Here is a 23,709-nt window from a genome sequence, read left to right as displayed (position 1 = left end):
CGTGTCTACGATGGTCGTTCCCAGTCGATGGGCCCCAACAGTATACCTTATTTCAAATTCGCTTCTGTCGGTGGATTTCCCCATTTTCTGTCCGTACCGTCGCCACAATGATCCCCTATTCGGCTATGATCCGCTTATTAACATTCCTTACCAAGCAACGTCTCCGCAAACCCACCAGGCCGAATTCATTTCAAGTATTCACCGGAAGTGACATTTTAAAAACGAAGTTCTCCAGAAGCAATGAAAAGAAAAAAATGCTTGTCAGTGTACATAAACAATGGCAACAGGTATGTCACTACGAAGGCCTACAGGCAGTACAAAAGTAATTAAAAGTTATCTACGGTACATTTCGTAACATGAGCGAGGTGCCTCACTCATATGTATATTTCATAATTTACTGGCGAGCTGAAAAGGATATACTCCTTAAAAAAAGGTTATGCGTGTAACGTTTACAAAAAAGTATTGAGAAAGATTACATTGAAGGAAGTCTGATGTGTGGAATGGATACAGAAGTCGAATTGCCGTATTGCCTGTTGTAAGTGCAAGTGGTGTGCTTACTCTGTCTCATTGTTAGCAAAACTTTACGAATCGATTGGGCAATGCAATTCCCAATGCCAACAAACAAATACAGTCACTGCAAAATACATTCAACTCCTTAAGCACTGGCCGGCCGGAGTGGCCGAGCGGTTCTAGGCCCTATAGTCTGGAGCGTTCGAATCCTGCCTCGGGCGTGGTTGTGTGTGATGTTCTTAGGTTAGTTAGGTTTAGTAGTTCTAAGTTCTAGGGGACTGATGATCTCTCCAGTTAAGTCCCATAGTGCTCAGAACCAACCTTAAGCACTGAATCCTAAGACCCTGTTCACAGAACAAATAAATTAAATTGTCTTACCTCTAAAGCAGCAACGGAGTTAAGTGATATATCTTGGTCTCTCAAAATATGGATATGCTAATTACAGGATCATCGGTGTGCAATGCTTGCCATAATACTTGAAATGCACATGAAATTCATTTGGCTGATAAACGAGAACATTTAAAAAAATTCAACTTCTTTAAAAAATACGTGACCTGGACAGGGCGGCAGTACTGATTATGGTAAATTAATAACACTCAGTTTTTTTAGAGAAACTATATTGCAAGTTAAGTTTGGCTTTTAAAAAACATCTGACAATTGAAGTTATATTAGTCTCAACTGATTCACAAACAGTAAGATTTAAACAGCAAGTATCATCTAACTTCATTAATCCAACATAAATGCAAATCATCAAATTACAAAAAAATGATTCAAATGGCTCTGAGAACTATGGGACTTAACATCTTAGGTCATCAGTCCCCTAGAACTTAGAACTACTTAAACCTAACTAAGCTAAGGACACGACACACATCCATGTCCGAGGCAGGATTCGAACCTGCGACCGTAGCAGTCGCGCGGTTCCGGATGAAGCGCCTAGAACCGTGCGGCCACCGCGACCGGCATCAAATTACACATAGCTCTGTTAACAAATCTCAAACTCACTACAAAACTGAGATTTTTAACTAGCCTCATTATCAAGATCGTTTACGTACATTCTGGGGTTACTCAACAATTATAAATTATCAGCCAACTCATCTATACTAAAGTGCTGGCAAAAGCAGAAATCATAATTATTTAAATCTTTACCTCATTTGCCTGAAGACTTCTCCATTTTCAACAATACTGACATACCTAAATTAATCTAACTCCTGGTGGCTTCACACAGCACACCACAGAAACTGCCTACTCCACCGTCTTTCTCTCACAGACAGCTACCTACGACCCGCCTAGCGCTCTCTTAGTCTAAGGCTTTTAAAAACATCTGACAACTGAAGTTATATTACTCTCAACTGATTCACAAACAGTAAGATTTAAACAGCAAGAATTATCTAACTTCATTAATCTAACGTAAATGCCAATCATTAAATTACACATAGCTCTGTTAACAAATCAGTACAGTATCTTTGGCTCTGTGGTCGCGCACAGTCAGCTATCCGCATTATTGAGCCTATCAGAGATATTCGTCGTTCATAGTACACAATTTCATTTTAATTTATTAATATTCTTATGTTATTCTGGTGCCACATACAAGTGTGCCCCAGTAACGCCTTTCATGTGTGGCCTGTCGTAGGTGAAAAGTTGTCGATGTACACTGCTGGTGTGCAATATAAAATCATTAATTCAGTCTCGCGATATACTAATAAAACCATGTGTGCAAGGTGTAAGTGTCCTTGTATCAACCCTTTGTTTAGTTATTTTCTATTCGAGCGAACTTACTTGGATGACAGGCAACAAATTTGTTTGTTCATCAGTCTAACACAGGGAGATAGCTCAGTGTTTAGCACGCTCGACTCGCATTCGGAAGGACAACGGTTCAACCTCGCGTCCGCTCATGCAGATTTCGGTTTCCCGTGATTTCCCTAAATCGCTTAAAGTTAATGCCGGGCTGGTTCCTTTGAGAGGGCACGGCCAATTTCCTTCTCCGTCCATCCCTAATCCGAGCTTGTGTTCCGCCTCTAATGACCTCGCTGTTGACGGGACGTTGAACATTAATCTCTTCCTCCTCTGCTCTTCAGCAGCCTTACCCTTCTCGAAAGAAGCTGGTGTTGCGTGGATAGTTGCGTCAAAGTCGCAATATCATTCAACTGAAAGTGTCCTACATTTCATAAAGAAAATACACAGCTACAAAGAGAAACATTTAAACTGCAATGCTGGACGTTTCATTGCAGAAACATTTCGTCTGTATAAATGAGCTAATGTGTGCACACTTCACATCTGTCTTCCTTCACGGACTTTCTGGTGCTGCTGAATATGGTAGACTTCTGCAGAGGCACGCCTGCACCTCAAAGGTACCATGTCGATCTGGATAGCGCAGTACAATGAATCAGTTGACAGCCCCGGTTTTCTTCGTCTTCTTGTTACTCTTCTCTTTTTGCGAGGTGATGGCGTAGCGTGGAGGGTGGGCTTAACGTCAAATAGACGTCAAGTCGTTCGAAACGGGGCATTAGCACGGTTGAAGATGGATGGAGGAAGGGCTCTTCCGTGAGCTTGCTTCTTAAAAGAGTGTTAAGGAAAAAATTACGAATTTCGCCTAAAGCGATAGGCCCAGGAAGCGGAAAATTTAAGTAAGTGTCAGTCGTAGGGAGTATATAATGGTGCATTTCTAAAACCGTTGTGTTGTTTCGCCCAGTCATTGCAAACTGTCAGCCATCGGAGTACACCAACGGAAACAGAGAAAAGTCGAACTTATGAATGAGAACGTCATGAAGTTCACGTCGCTTCTTAAAAAAAGGGACCCTTTATCGAAATGCATTACGGACATCCGTAATCTAAGAGGCTTCTCAAATTTATTTCTTTTGTGCAAGTAACACTAATTCTTCGAACATATAGTTTAATATGCTATCACAAGAAAGAGTATAGCTGTGTTTTCTCCTTTAATACATCATTCTGAAAATAAAAAAAGTAAGCAAGCACTCCTCCCGCGCTATCTGCCAGTAGATGAATCGTGATGAAGCTCTCTGCTTCTTTATTCCAACAGTTCCAACACTTAGCGACACGTTGCTGGTTGGGCCGCGTTCCAGATATCTCTCTTACCCCAGAAAAATCAGAGGAGATACTGGGAATCGAAGCCGTGTTCTTCCCCACTGAAGTCAATGACTCTAACGATATGGCCACAGAGGCGGTGCTAAACCAAATAAATGAAAACAGCGACCTTTTCAGCAAGGAAAATATTTGCCCGATGATCTGTGCAGGCTTGTTACTTGGATATTGGGCAGAGGCAGACTTTTCTCTTTGATCAACTGCTGTCTGTATCAAAAAATTAACTCGGAGGACGTCCAACATGTGAGATGGTCCGCAGAGTTAAAACCACAGAGAAAGACTACGTACGGAGTGAGCATTCAGTTGAGAAGATTTTTGCCGTCAACGTACATTAACTTCAAAAGTCATGTGAATACGGTACAGTATGAGCCATTCACGTAAGCGCCCTGCAGAATTTCAGTGTCACTACATGGCTAGTCCAGGCAGTGCAGTGGATTTCGTGCACACAATTCATCGGCATCTTAATAATTTGTCTTCGATGTATAGAATGGCTTAAGACTTTGAAGAGATAAATGTACGGGCACTAAGCTTATTTGCAACAAGGCTGGCAGAATAGCTTTCTTTCTATTATAGGATAATAAAGGATAGCTGCCGCTAGTTATGCCTTAATCTCGTCAAAATTAAGGCAACTATGTTTAACTCATGAAAAACGAAGATGTTAAAACGACTTTTTGTCCAGTGAAAGAAGACAGTCCATATACATTGAAACTAGTACCAGTAACACATTTGACTAAAATTAATACTGCGATTGATGGTGGATATAAATATGACCTCCAATTATTGTTTTTGTACTACATTTGTTCGTATTTCCAATTATTACGCTGTGGTAGCATTCCCAAATGGGTTCCTAGTAAGCAAAAGCGAAATTTGGAACTCTGATTGCAGCATTTATAGCGATTTTTCAGATTTTGAAATATTTTTAGAGACAAAATTCTTACGTTTTTACTTACTAATACAATCTTTTTATTGTTCGTTCCGTATGAGGCTAAAATACTTATCACTCCTAATCATTCGTCATATCGTAGAAAGCAGAGCGATTTAGAAAAATTGAAAAAACTAAGAAAATGACTCGGACTACCAAACAAAATTTTATCGGCTAGTGAACGTCGATTGAAATGTCTATGCTTTCAACAGTCTGACTGGCAACACATTATAACCACGCTTGTCTCATAAACATACGGTTATACAGTAACACAAATTAGCCCTACGATATTATGTCTTAAAGACACTGTCTCTCGGTATTTATAAAAAATAATGCACTTATTGCTACTGTGATACACATTATCAAATGTTTCTACGTCAATACTCCGGAAGCCACCTGACGGTGTGTGGCAGAGGGTACTTTTGGTACAACTTTTCCTGTTTCACCCGCGAATGGCACGTGGGGAAAATGATTGTCGGTCAGTTTCTGTATTAGCTCTAAGTTCTCGAATTTTCTCATCGTGGTCATTTGGCGAGATGTTTGTGGAAGGAAGTAATAAATTGTCGAACTCTTCCCAAAAAGTACTCTCATGAAATTTCAATATTAAACTTCTCCGTGATGCACAACGCCTATCTTGTAGGGTCTGCCAATGGAGATGGTTGCGCATCTCTCGCACAAACAACCGAACCCGTAACGGAAAGTGCCGACCTTCATTGGATCTTTATCTCTTCTATCAGTTCCACCTGCCAGGGAACCCAGATCGAGGAAAAATACTCCAGAATCGGTCGAACAAGCGCCTTGTAAGTGTCTAATAAAAAATAAAGGCATACAAAAAGACGGTTAAAATATTTCAGGACGTTTTCTAAATGTGAGACAAAGCGTAATGAAATGTAAGCTGCTAAATTTGAGATCTATGTAGTTTCAGCAAAGAACTGAAAAAGGTGGAGGCTTCTCAAATAAGCGGAAAAAGGAAAGGTATTTTATAATTCGAAAAATGTTGTTCGTACTATGTTCACTATTGTGTTACGCATTACTATGTTACGTACTGCAGTTTACAAGTATTACGAGTTACGTATGTTGTGTCTTTACTTTCGGATATGTGCGAAAGAACACCCAATTTTTATCACGCAGCCACTATGAAACAAGACACATGAGAATTAATGGTATTAGCTGCCAGTCCGTGTAGTTGCTATGACCACTGTGTCCGGATGGTGCAGTGATCAGCGCTTCTACTTAGTAAGCAGGAGACCCGCGTTCGAATACAGGTCGAGCACACATTTTCAACTTTTCACATTGATTTAAATCAATACACAACGACGACACGCACATAATTAAAACGAGGACGACCAATGATCAGTTCAGTGCAGATGCGCACCACGACCGAGCCAATACTGGAATCGGCAGAATGCCACGAGAAATTACGATAATGGGCCAGGGGCACTAAACCGGTAGTGTGTGAATAAGTTGAGAATTTGAGTATGACGGGAGGCGTGCTAGTATTGGCCGTGCAGTTGTGATGAGCACTGTGGTCGGATGGCACAGTGGTCAAAGCATTTGCCTAGAAATCAGGAGATTCGGATTCCAATCCCGGTCTGGCGCAAATTTTCAACTTTCCTGATTGACTTAAATCAAAGCCCTCAGGCAGCTAATGTCACAAATTCCTTTGTTTCTTGTTACGAGTTACTTTTCTTTACAAAGGATCACGAACGCCAGCTTCCCAGCATATCCGCCTTTCACGATTCTCAGAAATCGAGCCTTTGTCCTAGCGAAATTGCCTTTACGCACTGCTGCGTGTTATTTCCGTAGTGTGACTTTCATCAGGAAGCGAGTACACACAACAGAAAAACTGTAGCAGCTGTAAAAGACTACTTGGTCCGTCGTCGAAATATTGTGCACAAAATGAAAACATAGCTCGGTAAAACATCCGGAAGTACATAATGAAATATTGAAAAACAATTTTCTGTACCAGGTGTGCTACAGCTACTACGGGGTGCTAACAAAAGGTAAAAGTACACACCTAAAAGTGCGCCGAAATTATATTCGTTTTAAAATGGTTCTTGTAGTCGTCAGGTTCACTATTCTGAAGACTGAATCATACTGGTGTGGCTGGAATGTTGCAGTTTGGCATTCCGTTTTTTCACCTATTCTGGTCGATTTTTATTTCGAGGAATGTATGACAACGCAGCGTATAAACCGCCGGCTTCCGCCACAGTTTTCGTCCTGTCATCGTGCTTAATAACGTCTTCTCGACTATATAAACGAGTTTCAAATTCAGGAAATATACTACAAACGCCACACTTTACAATGTAATTTCGTCGAGATAGTTGCAGCTTCTAAAATCTGTCGCCAGTCGTCTGTGTCCTATAGAGCATGAACCACAGTCCTGGATCCGCAGATAGGTCACTAAAATCCGCCAGTTTTCCGCACATACAAAGAGACCTGGCCTCTAAGTAGATCTGAGACCCCAGATCTGAAGGGCTGGGCCTGCACATTAGTTGATAACTCCGGGCTTGAGAACTGTAAGCCAGGTCCGCCAAAAATATCTCCAGAACTGGCCCGTGGATCTGAACCGTTCAGATATCTGCTCATACGTTGCCGCTATCAACTGCTGCACCACTTACACAAGGTGATTCCGTGATGACGTTACGAACTTTCAAGAAAGAAGGATAAGGGTACATTTACCGAGAACCTAGTCTGGAAACGACCGAGTCAAAAGTTACAGGCGGAAATCGTTCCGATACCCCGACAGTACAATACATGTACCAGTACTGTTTTTGCTAAGATTGTAGGGCAGACAACTTTCAGATGTGGTAGTTTGGACCAAAGCAAGGCAAAAAATGTCTAATAAACGTGGGCTCTAAAATGCATACCTAAATAGCCATGAGTACCCGATCATCTTCGATATGTGGAATACACCTCTTCTAGACAACAAGTGCCATTTTAGAGCCCATATTCACTGCATTTTTCCCTACTACGCCCTCAAAAAAATAGCTAAACCACAGAGCTTGCTGTAAATGAAATGTGCTTCAAGGCATCATTAAAACACTTCCTTTACAGGACCCCCAGCTGTCAGGCTTGTGGCAAGTTAATTAACTTATTGTTGACTCTGTTAAGAAGTAGTAAGAGTACCTATCAATTAGACAATACAGATAAAATCTAAAGATGGAGATCCAAAATCATTGCGTGTACATGAAGAAGGCCCAGTTGGCTTAACGCAAAATAGGATATATGCTGTCTCTTTCTGAACTCCAGAACTAAAAACCCACATGACTGATTAATTACGTTAAACATGCTATTGAAGGCGAACTGTACTATTCTCAGGACAAACCTGACTGGTCAACATTTGGAACAATCACTGACATTGGTGATCAAAATCACGCATGTGGCCCACACTCAAAAAGACAGAGTAAAACTTCTGCTTCTTCCTGAGAGCACTTTCATCTGGGATTCGCCAGAGGCTGGAAAGGAACTTCAGTTCTTGGCTCAGAGGGAGAGCAGCCTTGAGTGCAAGCGAGATGTTGCAGACCTTTCAGCCACCACAGCCACAACTCACAAGCACTAGTAATTCTAAGGTAAGCAACTCCAGCATTTACAAACCACTGACGTTAGGTCGTTTACGTTTCTAATTCAAGGAAGTTCATTAGCACTTCCGAAGTTAGCAAATTCTCATTCTAGGCAGTAGTATGTTTACTTCCGTAGCTTTTTCTTCCCTGTCTGATTAATATTCGGCGATCACTGTGCAACTTTAACGAACTTAATTATTCCCCGCCAGTGTTCTATTGAGTTTAGCCACAATTAAAATAACAGCATCGTGGCAAAGGTCGGATAATGATACCCGACCTTGGTCAACGTGCTGTTATTTTAATTGCGTTGGAACTCGCAGAAGTACTTAGTGAACGTAACAGTTTCATGTCCTTATGTACATGTTCTTAACTTGAAGTCGTCAATAAATTGGAATAAAGAGGGTTTTATAGTGATTATTGTTTCATTCAGTAATTTTATAAAACTACCTATTGTTTCATCTTGTAAGGTACAGCAACGATGTTTCACGTATGTTAGATTTACCCCTGTTTAATAAATAAAATTCTTTAAGTTATCTGTTGTGCAACGGTTGTAATTGAGGTCAAGTGATTCTACGGGAAGCGAGCTGATTATTAGTAAGATCGTTCGGTACAGTTCTTTCTGACATCCACAGGGGAATGTCGCTGGCTCAGTCGTGATCTCTCTCTCTCTGTCTCTCTCTCTCTCTCTCTCTCTCTCTCTCTCTGTATGTATGTATGTGTGTGTGTGTGTCTGTGTGTGTGTGTGTGTGTGTGTGTGTGTGTGTGTGTGTTTGCAAAACTCAAAACTTCAGGTAGGAACCAACTTTCACCTGATGTGTCACTGACAAGTAATAGTGCGATGGAATATGAATCATACATATCATAAATTGCTACTATAAGATAGTATATTACAGAACTTACACTACGCGATCAAAAGTATCCGGACACCTGGCTGAAAAGAACTTACAAGTTCATGGCGCCCCCATCGGTAATGCTGGAATTCAATACGGTGTTGGCCCACCCTCGACCTTGACGACAGCTTACACTCTCGCAGGCACACGTTCAGTCAGGTGCTGGAAGGTTTCTTGGGGAATGGCAGGGTGGGCCAACACCATATTGAATCCCAAAGGTGTTCTATAGGATTCAGGTCAGGCTCTGTGCAGGCCAGTCCATTACAGGGATGTTATTGTCGTGTAACGACTCTGCCACAGGCTGTGCAATATGAGCAGGTACTAGATCGCGTTGAAAGATACAATCGCCATCCCCGGATTGCTCTTCAACAGTTGGAACCAAGAATGTGCTTAAGACATCAATGTAGGCCTATGCTGTGATAGTGCCAAGCAAAACAACAAGAGGAGCAAGCCCCCTCCATAAAAAACACGACCACACCATAACACCACCGCCTCCGAATTTTACGGTTCGCACTACACACGCTGGCAGATGTCGTTCACGGGGCATTCGCCATACCCACACTCTGCCATCGGATCGCCACATTCTGTACCGTGATTCGTCACTCCACACAACGTTTTTCCACTGTTCAATCGTCCAATGTTTACGCTCGTTACACCAAGCGAGGCGTCGTTTGGCATTTACCGCAGTGATTTGTGGCTTATGAGCAGCCGCTCGACCATGAAATCCAAGTTTTCTCAACTCCCGCCTAACTATCATAGTACTTGCAGTGGATCTTGATGCAGTTTGGAATTCCTGTGTGATAGCCTGGATAGACGTCTGCCTATTAAACAGTACGACCCTGTTCAACTGTCGGCGGTCTCTGTCCGTCAGCAGACGAGGTCGGCCTGTACGCTTTTGTGCTGTACGCGTCCGTTCACGTTAACACTTCACTATCACATCGGAAACAGTGGACCTAGGGATGTTTAGAAGCGTGAAAATCTCACGTACAGACATATGACACAAGCGACACACAATCATCTGAACACGTTTGATGTCCATGAGTTCCGCGGAGCGCCCCATTCTGCTCTCTCACGATGTCTAATGACTACTGAGGGCGCCGATAAGGAGTACCTGGCAGTAGCTAGCAGCACAATGCACCTAATATGAAAAGTGTATGTTTTTGGGAGTGTCCAGATGCTTTTTAACACACAGTGTAACTTGAAAGAAATACATAAGAAGACGAACAGAAATGACACATTTATTCTAAGACGGTAAATTTAGTGGGACCACCGCCATTATATGTCTGCTCTGGACATTACAAAGGCAGTACATTGTCCTTAAAAGGTTGTGTTATCACCACAAATGGCAGTACATCCTCTGCAAGTGCTCCTATGCTGGCCACAAGATTGCTAATGAGTTCTTGTGATTCCTTTCGCTCATCAGCGCAGTGGACAATAGATGGGTGGTCGCTGGTATATATGGACGCGATGAAATACCTCTCTGCAATCCATCCTGCACGTGCTCAATCGGATTTAGGTAGGGGGAACGTGCAGACCAGCCCATCCACTGAAAATCTCTCATTCCAAGAGCTCGTCCATGTCTCTGTTCGATGGGGTCGTGTATTGTCAACCACAAAAGTGGATCGGGAACGAATCCATTCTTGAAAAATCTCAAACGGGGAAGGAGAACAGTGTCACAATAACGCTGACCGGTGAGTGTACACTGTTCAAAGATTTGGAGGTGGGTACACTAATCCAATATTATGGCGTCCTACGCCATAACACCCAGACCACCAAAAAGGTCATGTTCGACAATGCTGGACATACGCTCGTACGGGCAGAGATAGGAACATGTAATGCATTGTGGAAGATGATCGAATTTGTTTCAGCTACGCTCTACAGTATAGCGTCCAATATTGAGCTTGCTGATGTTGCCATGTTTGCACAATATTTCCTCGCTGCCTGGTCTCCAATCAGATTGTTGATCTCACACCGCCATTTACAGTCATGTTCGATTCCCGACGTTCACTGTCCCTTTGGATTATCCTCTGTTTTAAGAGGATGCTTTAATGCTCCTAGAAACGCAAATTCGCCCACACTTTTCCGACGACGGTGGTGTAAAGGTTGGCGAGCACTTCCTCGAATATCATCGTGGAAATAAATAGGCGAGACCAGTATTGTGGTGCAAATGTCATGTTTCTGGGACATCATAGTTAAGGCGTCTATCGGAATAAAGATGACAGAAAACCTAATAAACAGGGATGGAGGTTGTAATTTTAGTAACGTTTAGGGTCCGGCACTCAGTTTATTAAAATATCACCAACCATCAAATCCGTCAGAGATGAAAAACGCTGAGAGAATTCAAGTTTCAAGACGTATCAGCGTGTGCTCTGAAAAATAACAGCTTGAAAAATCGGACGTCGGGAATCGAACTCAGCAATAAATAACAGCGTGAGACCAACAATAGTCTGGTTGGAGTCCATGCAGCGAGTACAAAAAAAAGCAAAACTCGCAACTCCTGAAAAAGACGGCTCGGTCAATCGGCGAAATATTGTACATAAAACGAAACAACAACCCGGCTAACACATGGAAGTCCACTATTAGTCAACCACGCCAAGAAAATGTGTGAGATCACATCGTATAGCGTCTAATTCATTATTTGAAAATCACACAAATTTCCGCCACGTGAAAAACCGGTTGAAAGTCTCCACTATTTTGTGCAGTCAGTGTGGTATACGTAACACTGCACTTTCATTGTCTACTGTATAACTTGTTTTTGTAAGGATTTCCAACTTACTCAACCATAAATACAGTCAAGAAACACATTACACGCACATACACAAGAAACAGCACAACAGTGCGCCAAACAAGCAAGCACAGACAGCGATGGAACGGCTTCAACACGAAGCATACATAAGAAAAAGAAAGGAGATTCAAGTTGTACACAACAACATAGAAGCAAAAACTCACACAAAAGCAAACATTTTCAAAAGACAAGACATTAAGTGTTCAATACCGACAGCTCAGTCAAAAAAAAATTCTAAAAATAATAAATTAACTGACATTTACTTGAAACCAGGAATATACCAATTGCTGTGCAACGGTTGTGGTAGAAAGTAAGTAGTACGGATCGAATAAAGAAGATATCAGAGCCTGGAAATATGGAAAAGCCGCTCAAATTTTACAGAATATTTCAGAGAAATAAATCACATCAATTACAAGAAAGAAAGATATGAAAATATTAGGAATAAATAATGAAAAAACCGGGCAACTTTACAAGAAAATTATAACTCATTTAAAAAAAAAACGAGAGACGAAACTACTACTAAATGACCTAGTGAGTGTGATTAACCATTCACTGTTTGCACTTATAGATTATACACTTGTCTTACTTACGTTAATGTGACCACCTGTCAAAAGCCTGGATAACCACCTTAAGCAGCGTGGATCCCTGCGAGAGGTGTAGAGAAAGTGAGGTTCTGGAGAGTGCCGACAGGGATGGGGAGCCATTACGACTCGAGTGCCATGGCCAGCAGCGCTATGGTTCTCGGCTGAGGATCCATGACGCGAACAGCTCGAACTACGTGGTATCGCGGATTCTCGACAGTGTTTAAATCCGGGGGCAGGGGAGTATGGTCCTCTTCCAACTACACAAGTACACTGTGAGCTGTATGACGCGTTGCATTGTCCTGCTGGTAGATGCCAAATGTCAAGGAAGAACAAACTGCCTATAGGGACGGACATGGCCCCAAGGGTAGATGCATACTTCATCCATTGTGAATTCCAGAAAGACGAGGACACCCAAGAATTGGCTTCCGGCTGTGGCTTTTTGAAGACTGTCGCAAGGTGTTTGCTTTCACGCGGTATACGCCTGTGACCAACTGACCAATGTACTAGAAAAACGTGATTCATCTGAAAAGACCACCGATTGCCACTCACTGGACGTCCTGTTGTGGTACAGGCGCGAAAACTGCAGCCTTCGTCGCCGATGAACGGCAGTCAACATGGGTACATGGAACAGGCGCAGCCGGCCGGAGTGGCCGAGCGGTTCTAGGCGCTACAGTCTGGAACCGCGCGACCGCTACGGTCGCAGGTTCGAATCCTGCCTCGGGCATGGACGTGTGTGATGTCCTTAGGTTTTTAAGCAGTTCTAAGTTCTAGGGGACTAATGACCTCAGCAGTTAAGTCCCATAGTGCTCAGAGGCATTTGAACCATTTTTTGAACAGGCGCATGTTGTGGAGGTCCATCCAGTACGCAGCAGCGTTCGCTGAGCGGTCGTTGAGGAGTCACTGTTGGTAGCCTCTTGATCCATCTGGGCGGTAAATTTCTCAACTGTTGTGTGGCCATTCGCTCTCACACATCTCCAAAGCCTTTGCTCATCTCTGTCGTCTTTGACCCCTTGTGCACCTCAGTTGCCCCGGAGCCGGTCTCGGACAGCGCCATTTTGCTATTAACAAAATATTTTTAGCCACGTCCGCATGGAAACAGTTAACAAACTTGGCCGTTTCCGCAAGCGAATGTCGGATAAATGGCACTGTTTCCGCATTACGACAATGATTTTACGGTTTTCCAAGTCCCTCACCCATGCCCCCACCCTAGCATGCTTCACATACCTTCAATTGCTAGTGCTGCCATCTGTAGTCTGTGAGTGGTTAATGCGGGTTGCTTTAGAACATAGGCTGTTGTCACAATGCTGTAACTGGAGCGTGTTTAATAGACAATGATCTCAATGTATGTTCAAAAATCCCATTCCTCTCCTATGCATGTATGTATTTGAGGAAGTTCACACACACAAACACACTCACTCACACGCAGACATACACCAACACTGAAGAACTAATACTCTCGATAGCGACCGACAGTGTACTTTGCTTGTAGATTCAAGAACTGTTATTGTCTTTTGGACAAGCTTCATTATATCAGGACGTTCACTACGTTACTTTTCTCGGAAGCTGTTTCGGTTGCTAGCCCTATTGTGTACTTTCCACGTCAGTAATAAATATCTATTGTTCTTGCGTCGCTGGGAGGGGGGGGGGGGCTTTTTCTTCTTGTGCGTACATCACGCAAAACAAGATACTGCACGTGGTCGCTACAAGAAATAGTTGAGTCTTTCAACCGCTTCTACCGAGCGAAGTGACGCTGTGATCAGAGCAATGGACTCACGTTCGGAAGGAAGAAAGATCAAATTCGCCTCCGGCTATTCAGAGTCAGATATTCCGATATTCCCTAAATCGCTCCAGGCAAATGCCGGGATGATTACGTTGAGAAGGTTATGAGCAGATTTCCTTCCCCATCCTATCGTAATCCGAGCTTGTGCTCCGTGTCTAATAAGCTCGCTGTTGACGGGACGTTAAACTCTGACGTCTTTTTTTTTTTTTTTTTTTTTTTTTCAACCAGTTTCCCGCATTGAGGAAAATTGTATGATTTTAAAAATTTGAGTTAGATGCTTCACTGTAAGTACTTTTGCATTTCGTTATAAGAAGCTTCCATCATAAACCAGTAACTAATATAGCGTGAGTCAAGAGGAAAGATACATGCTTAGAGTTGTGATAGTATTGGTGATTATCAACAAAAATCTTCAATTGAACATATGCTCTTTGCTTAGCCATATACGACATACAGGTATTTCAAAATCGCGGGCACCAGTCGTATATCTTTCTTCGCCAGCATTCACATGCGGATACAATCAAAGCGACAGTAGGCTACGTACAGTTTTCTTTACTGACCAGATCAATGCGCGCTACATTTATGAATGATGATGTGGCGAGTCTTGCACCTGTAAACGTTGTTTACATCACGTCTCAGTACTGCAGTGGTTGCTCCAGTGTACACAGGTATTCGCACAAGTGGAGTGTCGTGATCTTTGTCTACCGGTTTTGCAATAGGAATTCCAGAGCTGTTGTTTGCGAATACGAACAACGATTTCCTAACCGGATAGCATGGTATTTAACAGGGTGTGTGACAGATTAAGTAGATGTGGTACGCTCCCCACCGTACATGTTATATCTGAACGCCCCCTCCACGAGAATCTTAGTGTAGTTGAGAACATACTTGACATGTTAGAACGGAGGGAGCACCTTTAAAAAAAATTTGCGAACACCTTGGCATTTCAGAAAGACGAGTGATGAGCACAGCACATGTGCAGGTTAGGCTTCCTTATCATCGGCAGAGTATGCGTCATCTGCATGTAGAGGATGATTGCAAAACGAAATTAATTCTGTCAACAGATTATTGCCAATGAATAATGTATTTCACAATTTCTGTTCATTGGTGAGTCAACAGTTACCAGCAGTGGCATCAATTACATGCGCAACTCTCACGTGTGAGCAGATGAAAATCTGCACGCTCTTGCGGAAACAAATTTTCATCTACTCAGCGATCGCGCGGAGCGTTGTTATTGATTTCCGAGTCATCTGTCCATTTGTTTTAGATAACAGTCTTAATGGAGTACAGTATCTTGATCTCTTTCGAAATTAGCTACCATAATACATGACGTCGTGTTCATCACGACGGAGCTCTTGCACATCCCGTACTCCCAGTGACAGCAACTCACTGAAACGTATTTTGGCCATTGGATCGGTCGCCGTAGGGTCATTTCTTAGCCACCCAGTTCACTTTATCTTACTACACTAGACTGCTGTTTGTGGAGTTTACTTAACAGCGAAGTCTACAAGCGCAGAGTGGTGACAAAGGAAGAATTTACAGAACTTCTAGCTCGTATTTTACATGATTGGATGAATAAAGGACGGTAAGAGTGAGCTCAGATCAGCAACACATCAGCTGTCTGTAAGAGCTGCAACATACGTTACAGTTGACGGTGGAGTGTTTGAATAGCTATTGTGAGAAACTGTACGCAATTAAACAAAATATTAGCTCACAATGATTCATTTACTTCAACCTACTTTTGTCTTTTTCCCCACTCTTTTAATTAGTTTCCGTGGAAACTGTTAAGACCAGGCCATATGTTCATATGCTTTTTTTTTCAGAATCGGTAATATTAATCATTCCTCAAAGGAAGTACCTTTCTTTCTGACTCACCCAGCACAACAACAACGAAATCATGTAATGGCCCAGGACACTCACTGAAGATGTTAAAACGCCGAAACGCGTATGAATAGGAATACATCAATAGAATAAAATACTCTAGAGCAGCATGCAAAAAGCGATTTTTTTCTTTTTTCTGTAAATAACTGGCATATGAAATACCTAAACTGGTCAATGTAAATATTCAAATGGTAGCAAATATTTCCAGATTTGATTTTCGCTTAGTTAAAGCAGGCAATAGAGTAGTTTTCTTACGTATGTGCTATACTGACGATATCACAAAAACGATCGGCAACCCTTCGGGCTCCTTGGACACGCACGCAGCCTAGGTGGCCCCTGCAAGTCCAGCGTAGCGGAACCGCCCAGTCGCAGTAGCGGACGGACGCCAGACAGTATCAGAAGAGGCCGCCACTTCCAAGGGACCTATTCGAGTCTGCCACACAAGTGACCAGAAAATAGTACAGCGAGTATTTCGCCGCCGCCCGCTGTAAAAGTCGGCGCCAGAGCTATACAAGTCAGTTCTTCCGGCTTCGAGAGCCTCTTCTAGCCCCTGGGCGCGTGCTACACACTTCATCGTCTTAGGACAGTCTCTAAGCACGTCCTATGGAGCGACTCCGCTGTATTCAGCATTCATTGTTGTTCCCTTGGCGTAATCCGAGTGTATCCAGGATACACTTTTCTCCTCATATGCTGGTGTTATTTACACTACTGGCCATTAAAATTGCTACACCAAGAATAAATGCAGATGATAAATTGGACAAATATATTATACTAGGACTGACATGTGATTACATTTTCACGCAATTTGGGTGCATAGATCCTGAGAAATGAGTACCCAGAACAACCACCTCTGGCCGTAATAACGGCCTCGATACGCCTGGGCACTGAGTCAAACAGAGCTTGCATGGCGCGTACAGGTACAGCTGCCCATGCAGCTTCAACACGATACCACAGTTCATCAAGAGTAGTGACTGGCGTATTGTGACGTGCCAGTTGCTCGGCCACCATTGACCAGACGTTTTCAATTGGTCAGACATCAGGGGAATGTGCTGGCTAGGGCAGCAGTCGAACATTTTCTGTATCCAGACAGGACCTGCAACAGGCGGTCGTGCATTATCCTGCTGAAATGTAGGGTTTCGTAGGGATCTAATGAGGGGTAGAGCCACGGGTTGTAACACATCAGAAATGTAACGTCCACTGTTCAAAGTGCCGTCAATGCGAACAAGAGGTGACAGAGACGTGTAACCAATGGCACCCCATACCATCACGCCGGGTGATACGCCAGTAGGGCGATGGCGCATATACACTTCCAATGTGCGTTCACCTCGATGTCGCCAAACACGGATGCGACCATCATGATGCTGTAAACAGAAACTGGATTCATCCGAAAAAATGACGTTTTGCCATTCGTGCATCCAGGTTCGTCGTTGAGTAGTCCATCGCAGGCGCTCCTGTCTGTGATGCAGCCTCAAGGGTAACCGCAGCCATGGTCTCCGAGCTGATAGCCCATGCTGCTGCAAACGTCGTCGAACTGTTCGTGAAGATGGTTGTTGTCTTGCAAACGTCCCCATCTGTTGACTCTGGGATCGAGACGTGGCTGCACGATCCGTTACAGCCATGCGGGTATGATGCCTGTCATCTCGACTGTTAGTGATACGAGGTCGTTGGGATCCAGCACGGCGCCCCGTATTACACTCCTGAGCCCACCGATTCCATACTCTGCTAACAGTCATTGGATCTCGACAAACGCGAGCAGCAATGTCGCGATACAATAAACCAAAATCGCGATAGGGTACAAGCCGACCTTTATCAAAGTCGGCAACGTGATGGTACGCATTTCTTCTCCTTACACGAGGCATCACAACAACGTTTCAACAGGCTACGCCGGTCAACTGCAGTTTGCGTAAGAGAAATCGGTTGGAAATTTACCTCATGTCAGCACGTTGTAGGTGTCGCCACCGGCGCCAACCTTGTGTGAATGCTCTGAAAAGCTAATCATTTGCGTATCACAGCATCTTCTTTCTGTCGGTTAAATTTCGCGTCTGTAGCACGTCATCTTCGTGGTGTAGCAATTTTAATCGCCAGTAGTGTATTACAGCTTATTCGGACTTAGAACGTTTTCCTTATACAATAAAAATTCTAATTATGTTACTTTGTCGGATTATAGGATCATCATACTGTCAAGCCTACATACTGTGAGACAGTGTTATTGTGATTTTGTTGTTATCCTCGAAACAGACATTTTTCCCAGTGACGCTGAGCGATACATCAGTAGCTACACACGAATTTTAAATGTTTATAGCTGGCGGTTAATGACACGGCTTCAGTCTTTCTAGTGGACAGAAACACTTGTGAAAGTTGACCAAATAGTAACAAGATAAACAGCGCTGCAAGGCACTGCCCGCCGTCAGGAGACGAGATCCTCCCTTGCTGCATCGAAACTAAGCAGAAATCTGATTCAAGTACGGTTCGTATGTTTACCTGTGAGGTTAAACACCGTCACTCTGTGCTCTACTGTCGTAACGAGACAATTTGTGGGAAAACTGTTCAAACCCGCGCGGTATAGACGACAGTCGACAAACTGGACGTTGTTTTCCTATGTGGTGAATGCCCTCGAACTGTCAGACCACCGTTGTGGTTTCGTGATCAAAGGTATCATTATCATTCCAGGGACTGCTACGGTCGCAGGTTCGAATCCTGCCTCGGGCATGGATGTGTGTGATGTCCTTAGGTTAGTTAGGTTTAAGTAGTTCTAAGTTCTAGGGGACTCATGACCACAGATGTTAAGTCCCATAGTGCTCAGAGCCATTTGAACCATCATTCCAGGTGTTCATTCCCTGACATCATAAAGGAATTTCAAGAAACTGCAAGCCTGAAGCACAAATTAAGTAAACTAAAATTGGCAGAAACTCAAAAGTAACCCTTTTGGTTGGTGATACTCATATACACAGCTACCACTACGGATTCTTTTTACGCAACCCGCAATGTTGTATCTGGCCTTCATAAACCGCACGTGAAATTTTCATATTCTTTCGCTCGCCACGCGCAAAATATTGGTCCCACAGATAAAATGAATAGGAAATTTAATGTAGTTAAATTTTGTAGTGGAATACGTTTTTGCGGCAGGCCACAGTTGTCGAGTTAATCACGAAACAGGTACAAAAGTGACCGTCAAACGAACTTTCACCTCCACAGCCATCCCTCACCAGTCAGGATTTCTAATACTTTGTTAATGACTCTCCCTCCTACCACCGTAAAAAATTTGCCAACTACACGAACTGTTACCGTATTTCCACCTTTTCGGGTCTAAATTAAGTCACAAGTATACTCGGCTATTACATTAACATTTCTAATATTAAGCGTGCCCGTGAGGGCAGTGTAAGAAAAACGACTTTTGTAAACTTTGCGCTGAAACTAATTACGTTGACAATTCTATCCAATACAAACTTAGCCTTTACCATCACAGTAGTTTCGTGATCAGAAGGCCTCACAAATCGTTTATTTTACGCTGTTAAAATTCACAAAATTGGAAGGTACAATTTACACAGACGTCAGGTTTACAATTTCTAAGCGTTCGACTAAGACGATGGTGTAACAGGGCCAGTCAATAAGGACCAAAAAATGTCAAATGTGGGAAATAATTCGTTCAGTCACAAATTTTTGTACAGTGGTAGGAAGCAGTACCATGAACAACATACTAGAAATCGTGATCGGTGAAACTTCAGTTTGGCGTGCAAGTTGGTTTGGAGATCAGTTTGTAGGTTTATCTTGAAAAAGACAAAACCTACGACATATAGCGAAAACGCATCCCAGTATAAAATTTAACTACGTTAAATTTCCTACAAAGAAGGCCCAATTCATTATTTTTGTAGAACTAGTATTCCGCGCGTAGCGAGTGAGAAAATATGAAAAACACGCCTGTGTTTTTTGAAGGCCAGATATAACATTAAGGGTTGCATAAACCGATATCGATGAAGGCAGCTGAATCTTCCCGTAGAGGCACAGCAGCAAGAGTTCCTAATAGATATCTCACTGGCCATAAGGCAATCCATGTGACACCAACACGACGGATGTCACCTATTTCGCACCAATTACTGCAGATCTTAACAAAACACTTGGACATCCTTGCATCATTTGTTTGGGAAACATAAAATGACCTACTCGCTGAAGAGACCTAACTCCTATGGACAAAATAATATCGACGACTCCAGAACACATGTAATGCCACATAAGAGGTGAGGAGAAAGTCAACGAACAGTAACGACAGCCAGCAATCGCTTCACGGCTTGTATCATTGATCAAGGTCAAAATTTTGAGCAACTGAATTATATCTACCAAAATAATCTCACGAACTGTACCTGAATTAGGTGTTTACTTACGTTTGGGGCAACAGGGCAACATTAGCTGGGGCTTTTTCTCTTGACAGAGGGTCTGTGGTTTGTTGCGTTTTTTATTACTCCCTTATCATGTTCTACAAATGTCATTAGTTAAAACTCTTTTTGAAGGCTTTTCCACTGACACAGATAAATTAAATGTCGTAATTTAATAGCTATAGACTTTATAAATTAGTTGCGGGTCTCAAAAATTTGCTACACTGTCTATTATAACGTAACTAAAACCACGCGTGGATATGTTTACCAGCTCTGGATGTGTTCAAATGGTTCAAGTGGCTCTGAGCTCTATGGGACTTTACATCTGAGGTCATCAGTCACCTAGAACTTAGAACTACTTAAACCTAACTAACCAAAGGACAGCACACACATCCATGCCCGAGGCAGGATTCCAACCTGCGACCGTAGCAGTCGCGCGGTTCCGTTCTGAAGCGTCTAGAACCGCTCGGCCACAGCGCCCGACCTGGATGTGTCTGCTGAGGTCTTTCATAGCTGCCTCAAACTGTAAAAGAAACGGAGCCACAGGTGTTTTCTGAAAAACATTGTAGCGTTCTTTAAAAAATCAGCTTTGTAATAAACTGAATGAATGCCTGAACTGGCAATGCATATCGTGTACCGTGCTGTAATTGCAAGTGGTGTGCTTGCTCTGTCTTACTGTTAGCAAAAGCTTTATACGAACTGATTGGGAAATGCATCTGCCGCTACCATTAAAGAAATGCAGTCACTGCCAAATACGTTCAGTCCCTTGGGTACTGAACGCTCAGGCCCTGTTCAGAACTGGTTACTTTGGTTGGGTTGGGTTGTTTTGGGGGAGGAGGCCAGACAGCGAGGTCATCGGTCTCATCAGATTAGGAAAGTCGGTGGTGCCCTTTCAAAGGAACCATCCCGGCATTTGCCTGGAGATATTTAGGGAAATCACGGAAAACCTGAATCAGGATGGCCGGACGCGGGATTGAACTGTCGTCCTCCCGAATGCGAGTCCAGTGTCTAACCAGGTTACTTTGGTCCTTGTGCACATAACAAATAAATAAAATTGTATTACCTCTAACCAGCAACGGTGGGTCGCCATATATTCTGGTTCCTCGTTAAGAAGAGTAAAATACACTATCTACAGGCTCCAAGGTGTGCAATACTGCCTGTATTACTTTGAAATGTACAAGAAATTCCTTTGGCTGATAAATGAAAACATTTAAGAAAAATTAAATATTTTTGAAAAACTTATGACCTGGACAGAGAGGTGGTACTGAACTGGGTGAATTACTGACACTGATCTTTTCAATAGTGAAATTGTATTCGAAATTAAGTTTGGCTTTCCAAAATATCTAACAACTGAAGTTATGATACCCATAAAAATTACATCCTTTTTACTAATTGAGTCTTAAACAATGAGATTTATAAAGCAAGTACTATCTAAGCTCACTATAAAGTATAAAGGTAAATCATCAAATTACATATACCTGTGTGAACAAACCCTATAAACATTACAAAAGGGAAATATCTAACTAGGCTTTATATCAAATCTGTTTACGTACATTCTTGGATTATTCAACAATTGCCAATTACCAGCCAACTCTTCTACACTAACACGCTAACAAAACGAAAGTCATGAATATTTAATAACTTTGCCTTGCTTGCGAGAAGACTTCTGCTTTCACATTTGTATTACCAATAATACACTTAATCATAATTCCTACATTATAATCTAACACTTGGTGGCTTTACAGAGCACAACACAAAAACTGCCTACTCCATCCTCTTCCGCCCACAGACCGCTACTCACCGCTGTGCGCCAAGCGCTCTCTTACTCCAACACCACAATCTCAGACCAGAAGGAGTATCTTTGGCTACGCGGTTCTGCACAGTCAGCGATCCGCTTTATAGAGGCAATCAGAGACATACATCGTTTATAATATAATAGTTTCGTTTTAGTTTACATAAGTATGATTACAATATTCGGGAACCACATACAAGTGCACCCCAGTAGACTCCTTTCAACGTGGATAGCCGACATTTTGGCAAGATTAAGAATTTTTGTTCTTGTCACGTGGACGAAGAACAGTTATTCGGAAAAAACGCCTTGCACACATCGTGCCTCAACATTCACCCCTCCCCGCCCCCCTTCTGAAATCTGAGACATATCGTTTTATATCCGTTTCAACTGTTTTAACATCAAGCGGAATATGTGGCACAACGACGACATGACTCCTTGGTCACTTAACATCTACTCATATCGTTACTTTACGATTATAGCCAATGTGCTCTAGAGTTGGAGGTTAATTATATAAAAGATAATTCTCATAAACTGCAAACCATAGATCCAAGATTAAATGAAGCAGATTGACAGGAGGATAGTAATTCTATAGTGATAAAAATACAACCTAACTGATAACATTGGAAAGGAGTTAAATAGAATATCATTATCATGCCTATAACACGACATCGTTTGCTATGAGTAACATGAATCATATCATCTAGTTTGAACGAAAATTAACCAATTTTCTCATATTAATCTCAGCGTCGACTTCTGCAGAAAACTAGTTGCTTGGATCTAAATATTTTGACCTTCTGCTTCCTCAGAGGGCAAAATTACGCCAAACAGCTATTTCTAGAACGTCACTAAAATGAAATTTTTGCGGTTATTCCATATCGTGTGGAGCGGGATTAGCTCATGCAAGCTATCCTGCATTTAAACACATCTTCATGCAGTGAATAAAAATAATTCTGCTGTGAACATTTATTAAAAAATTTAGTGATGATTTGTAGTCAAAATTGTACTTCGCGCAATATCGAATGCAAACTGTAATGTGTGTAAATTATTTGATAATAAAGTCCATTTATAGTCTTTCTAATAACGTCTTTACTTCAGCCGTCTGACCTAATCTGGTTACACCCATCAGTACATTATTAACAAACTGTGTTAATTTCTGTCATTATTCAGCGAGTTTTGTATGTCGTGTAAACGAGTTTTGCATATCGTGTTCCTAGAAAATTGACTTTTATCTATTCTCTTTGTAATATGAATTTCCATATTTCATTTCAATCATGTCGAGGACAGTGGATACCATAATTTCTTCCCATAGAATAAGTATCTCTTTAAGCTCGAGTTCCTTTCTGTAGCGTGTGAATTACTTAATGTCTTTGTAACACTGAAATATGCATACAGTTTGCGATGCTCTTTGAAGTTCTTTGCATCATCTATGAACGGTGGAGTGTCGGGATGGCTTGGAGTGTGTGAGGGCTTCTCTGCTGGTAATGGATGTGGGTGCAGCAGATGAAGACCACATGGATATAAATGCACTTCAATATTTAC

Source organism: Schistocerca americana, chromosome 1 (genome assembly GCF_021461395.2).
Source record: "Schistocerca americana isolate TAMUIC-IGC-003095 chromosome 1, iqSchAmer2.1, whole genome shotgun sequence".
In the NCBI taxonomy this organism is placed as follows: domain Eukaryota; kingdom Metazoa; phylum Arthropoda; class Insecta; order Orthoptera; family Acrididae; genus Schistocerca; species Schistocerca americana.
Note: the sequence above shows the minus strand (reverse complement) of the source record.